The following is a 5,888-nucleotide window of genomic DNA, read 5'->3' as shown; positions in this document are numbered from 1 at the left end:
CATTTTTGCAAGCGCTTTTAAGTACATCACAGCACATCTAAAGCTTTCCCACAGCAGGTTGGAAGTGATAACCTTCTCAATTTAAAGAGAGCACTAAAAAAAAAATCTATTTCTCTGTGGTGATGCGTTGCCCAGCAGTTATCCGTGTAAGTCAAGAAAAGAATGAGAAGAAAATCACCTTCCTGTTTCTGATACAAAGAAGTAACTGAAGCCCCAAAACTAAGATCCTTGCATAGTCAACTATGGCTATTTATAACAACACAGTAACAATACATTAAATGTATACGCTGCCCAATTCCCAGCAACTGTAATTGTAATTGTAAAAAAATTACAATGTAAGTTTCAGCTAAAGAGAAACTTTTTCAGCTCAGATTCCTTTTCTTTATCGGTCACCCCTGTGCCCCGGATTAGGAACAAATCCCCATTCCTACAAAGAGCTCCATCTCCCATTTTAGTCTAACTGCTGGGCTGAGACTTGCAATTTTAAGAGGGAAGTATGTGGAAATACTAAATCTCTCCACCTCACTCCTCCAAAAAATCACCCTTTGCACAATAAATAAAACTGAGAAAATGTTACAATTTTTACAAAAGGGATCTTTATAAAAAAAAAAAAAAAGCAGAAAGCTGGTTGGGTGCAAGACCATGGGAGAAGGTTATAAACCAGATCCAAAGGGTCGATATGACATCAACACTTCAAGCATTTCAGTGTCAATGGTTTGCTTAGAATTGTTCATAAACCTCAAAAGTAAACTAATACTGAGAGACACAGATACATGTGAGCTCTCACACACTCTTTAGGAAGACATCACCATCTTCTAATACAGTATCAGTTCAGGTTGTCTATTTTCCACCTATGAATTTCAGCTTCATATTAGAGCATTTACTAGCAGAAGCAATTTATCCAAGCTGTTTGCAAAACTGATGCCACACTTCTATCCATGTAGGAGACAGGTGCTCCACTTCAAAAGTTGGTCTCCATGACTGCATTTTTTTCTGCCACTACCAACTTTAGTGCTATAACCTTTTAAAAATACACTTAGATTAATAAGCAAGTCAGATTAATTAAAAAGTCGGATTTTAAAGAAGCAGAATAGAAAGAGTACTGATGCTTTTGAATTTTGGTGTTGGAGAAGGAGACAGAACAACTGGATTGTTCAACAAATTAATCCAGCCTTCTCACTCAAGCTACAAATTGACCAGGCTCAAATTATAATATTCTGCACACATTATGCAAAGACCTAGCTCCCTTGAAAAGTCCAAAGTGCTGGCAAAGGTGGAAGGAAAGAGAAGAGGACAACCTGCGGCAATATGGATGGACTTGATTGCAATGGTAATGGATGCCCCATTGGGAAACCTGAAGAATGAGGTTGGAAAATGACCATCCTGGATAAGGTTTATCTGTGTGGTCAGTAAGAGTTGATACCAACTTGATGGCGCAGAATCAAACAAAACATATTAAAAGGATAAGCAACCCCATAACTTTAATCTGGATAGGAGCACAGGGTGCTGGTTAAAGATTACTTAATCCAATTTAGGCATTCAGATTTTGTTCAGCACTAATAACCTTCCATTAAAACAAAGATAAATGCATATCTACATATACTACACATGTATCATGGAATCTTTCATAGTTTTGTTTTTTTAAAATAATGGCTTCATAGCTCAAATATTCTTTATATTAACCAATGAAACACAGCAAAGCATCATCCATATAATGAAACAAGAGCTGCTGTTATACGTAAGCTAAAATATAAATGCTAGTTTTAAATTTTTAACTACAACAGACATTCTATCATGTTTTTAAGACCCTGTTTTGGATGTGGCTAGGCTAAAGATTTGGAAGAATGGAAGGATGGCTGTAGCACATGGAGAGCAACCAAACAGCTTGTCAAGTTATCAAATCTGTATTTTAATCATAGTTCAAAATGCTGACAGCAGACACAGAATACCCAGTACAATGAAGAGGCAGGAAGGGGACAGGGGTAAAAAGCAAAGAGTTTCTTTGCAGAGGTTCATGTAACTAATAGGAAGATGTTATCCTCCAAAAATTTATCCTGAGCAAAGGTGAAGGGGAGCTACAGAGGAATGCTGCCTACACAGTTATCTATTAATTTCAAATGTGACAGCTCACAATCCCTCCCACCTTTCCTCAACTTCAAACCCTTACTCCCAAAGGTCAACTAACAAGAGAAAGTAAATCTATCTCAACCATAGATTAGATGGCCTAATCAAAGCTTTCAACAGTAACACAATTCGGAATACTATTAGGCTCTCTTTCATATTAGTTAGCAATATGAATAACAAAAGATAATAAGCCAAGAACTGCTCACTTTGAATGGGGCAGAGGGAGCAAGTGCTTGTTCTACTCAGGGGAATGCCAGATTTGGGCCCCAACATTCAACTGTCACAATTCCACTGCCCATAAGAGTTATCAGGATGCTAATTTTGCCATCCTATCGCCTTTGGGGATCCAGTCTGCAGTTCCATGCAGAATATGGAGAGTGAGTCCAACTACACTCCAATCAAACTGCTTCTCCTTAACCACGCACACAGAGAGCCGCTAACAATCCAATCTCCGTATCTGACAAACAAACAGAAGATTATCAAGAGACACAACATATCCAGTTATAGGAACAGCTGCTCTCCCCAGGAGGCTCAATTTCTTCCTGATCACTATCAGAGCTTTTCTAGCAAGTTTGATTTGTCAGAACAGCTGTAGGAAATGCAGACCCTTGATAAAAGCACAGAAGTAAAAACAAATCTGCCAATTCCTTCAGCTGGTGTGAATGTTTAACTTCAGCATGACGCCATCTCCTTATCAATTCCCAGCCACCCTCTGAATCCAAGTGAAATAGAATGAAGCCTCTTTCTAATGTGTGGCTAATGAATAGACGTGCAGTTAGAGAGTCATTATCCAAACAAACCTGGCTTAGCTTCTCCCTCACAACTGCAAAAAAACTACAGCCATTCTTCTGCGCATATGCTGCAGAGAGGAAGATGCACATGGCATTTATTTTCATTTCTATTCTAGGCAAGCAGCTCATCTCAGTGAGTAAAAACAACAGAGAAAAAGGTGTATATAAAGTCATTATAAAGAGACATTACAAAAATGGAGAGTGGTAAGTTTTGCAGTGCATCCCTCAGTCAGGAATCTCCTGATAGCTTTTACTTTACTTTGCCATAAATAAATTTGTGCTTTATTTAAACAAAGGTAGCTTTTAACTAATTGCAAATATTATCATCGAAGGCCAGACAGTCTGATTATTCCAAACAAATTAGTGAGCACAATCATTACTCTTAAGGTTCCGTGTCTGCAATTGCAATTCACTGAAAATTCAGCTGTACCCACTTTTTCCAGTGACATGCATGGGATTGATTCTGACCAAACCAAAGATTATAACAACAGCACAAATCAACTCTGCAGCTAACTTAAAGCCCCATATAGCCAATGCCCAACTTCACAAATGGTTGAATACAGTAATAAACCAACAATGGCAAATTCCCATCACCCGAAACAGCCTGAAACTTGCCTCTCCGCCGTGTCCATCAAATATCCCAAATATGGACGGATGAGTCTTGTTCACCAGGTCAGTGATCACTTCAAACCTGTCTTCCATGTGGTCTCTCCGGCCTTGGATGGAGTAAACAGCCACATTGTGGTTCTTAAACTCCCAGGTCTTGGAAAACTCTGCGTCCAGCACGTCCAGACCTCCAAGTTGGTCATTCTGCATAATTTCTGCCACCTTGCCCTTCACCATCTTCACGGCATCCCTGCTGGACTTGACAATGGTCTTCACTTCATCCGTATGGAAGAAGTAGCTCCAGAGGGCCAGGCTGATGCATAGCAGGAACAGCGTCTCTGGTCTCAGTAAGAAGTAACGCATGATCCGACCCAGCAAAGAGAGCAAAGTCATTGTATCCTCTATCATTTATTACAGAGGCAGTGGATCTCCCCCTCCCACATACACCATATACCACACACCCTGATGGTTGGGATGGGTCTAAAGGCACAGCAGCAAATCACTGCATGTTCTCGTCACGCAAACCCACGGAGGGCAGGGTTAGTGCTGCTAAAAGTGCCTCCTCCTCCTGCTCCTCCTCGTGCAACTGCTTCAGGGCGCGCAGTCCCAGATGGCGAGGGTAGCTCCGATGTCAAGTTGCAGAGATCAGCACTCACGCCTCGGAATCAGAAGGCACCCTTATCCTTCTCCACTTCTGGCTGCTGCTGCTGCTGCTGCTGAGGAGCACGCAGCAGCTCCTGGAGAAACGGCTGTGGGAGATCAGCTGCAAGACAGCAAAGGATCAGTGCAGGAGCTGCTAGAGCTATACAGACGCCATCAGCAGCACAAGAGCGGTGTGGGTCTGCTGTGCTGGTTGTGGCCTTGTTCAGCCAGGACAGAGGCAAGGAGAAAAGGGCACATGGCACAAAAGGACCCTCTTCTTCCCTCCCCTGCCTGTTTCCCTGGGCATTCACTCAGGGAATGCTCTGCCCAAGGATGCAGCTGAAGTAGGACAGTCAATCAATTCATACTCTGCTAACACCATTCCTATCCACACACTGAGTCCAGCTACAGCCCAGGGCAGCTGCTAGCCCGAGGGAGCAGGGGCAGAGGGAAGGAGGAACCGAAGCCCAAAGCACACTACAGTGCAACTGTACCATGAGAGACCAGGAACAATAGCACCAGCAAGCAGCGTGGCTTTGAGAGGCAGGAAGGCAGGCAGGCTACGCCACGCTGGATCCAAGCAGAAAGAGCAGGGACCTAAGAGGGAGCTTCGGGGGAGACCGAGGGAGCCGACAGAAATACAAAGGCATTGGTGGGTAGAAATGGGCTGCCCGTTATAGGGAGAAAGTGGGATAGAGGGGGAAAAAAACAAAACAAAACAACAGGCTGACTCCACAATAAGGAATGTCCATCATATCCGTGTTTCTAAATAAAGGAACAAGACTTTAAACCAGGACAATCTTGGCTGAAAAGCGATCCTTCGTTTATTCTTCCGGGCGCAGCGCTTCTGTCTGTTGCTCCTTCTAACATTCTAGCGGCGTTCCCTGAACATGATTATTGCTCTTATCTCCTATCACTGGCACCCTCCGGCTCTTCCGCTACCATCTTACAGGCAGCCCGAACTTTTAGGGAAGGTGGCTCACTTTGGGGGAGAGCTCTGCCCCGCGGACACAGGCTAGGAACGTGGACGGGGGGTGAGGGAAACAAAGGGGGGGGGGGTGTTAGTGGCCTGGGCTTCCTCCGCCAGCCCCCACCTGCTCCTCCGCCGCTGCTGTTCCTCTCGGAGTGGTGCAGATTTACAGGCTAAGCCTCGCCGGCCCCGCCAGGAAGAGAAAGCAGCCCACCTCGTGCTTCTTGCCCGTTGCTGCAAACGCACGCTCGCCCCAGCGGCAACCCGGGGCTGGCCAATCGGCGACTCGCTTCTCCACCTTGTGGCTTGCAGTGCACCCGCCGCCCTTCCCGGGCCTCCTCTTTCTTCCACGCCCGAATCTTCCCTCCCCCGCACATGCCCTCCCCCGCACCTTCCCTTGGCAGCTGTCACCTGCCGGGCCGATAGCAAGGTACCTGTCTCCCTTTCCTCCTGCGCCTGTCCCTCCCCCTGGGCTGGGCTCGAGGGCTCCCGAGCCGCCTCTCCGAGACAGCGATGCCTACAACTCCCAGCAGCCTTAGCGCCAAAGCGCTCTCCAATGATTGGCAGGAGCCCCGCCGAAGGCTTCTGGAGTCTGGAGTCCACAAGTTCTCAAAGCCAGCCTTGCTCTCTCGCGCCCCCTGCTAATAAATAAAGGGATGCATCCACAAACATACACAGAAACACGCTATATGCCGGTCACCCTATTGTCGTTTTGAGTACTGTACTGAAAGCAACACTATGCAAAGCACAGAAAG

The 5,888-nt window shown here is 45.3% G+C and overlaps 1 long non-coding RNA gene across 1 annotated transcript; it reads right to left on the bottom strand.

The window, feature by feature from the left end:
* Positions 1–1,885: 1,885 nt before the first annotated feature.
* On the bottom strand, positions 1,886–5,632 carry LOC134499700 (uncharacterized). The gene is made up of 2 exons (XR_010068170.1): positions 5,348–5,632; positions 1,886–4,284 (listed from the first exon to the last, which is right to left on the bottom strand). It is a non-coding gene; the product is annotated as an uncharacterized LOC134499700 (long non-coding RNA).
* Between the last annotated feature and the right edge of the window lie 256 nt (positions 5,633–5,888).

Source organism: Candoia aspera, chromosome 6 (assembly GCF_035149785.1).
Source record: "Candoia aspera isolate rCanAsp1 chromosome 6, rCanAsp1.hap2, whole genome shotgun sequence".
NCBI classification, from domain to species: domain Eukaryota; kingdom Metazoa; phylum Chordata; class Lepidosauria; order Squamata; family Boidae; genus Candoia; species Candoia aspera.
This window is presented reverse-complemented; position numbering and strand designations above follow the sequence as displayed.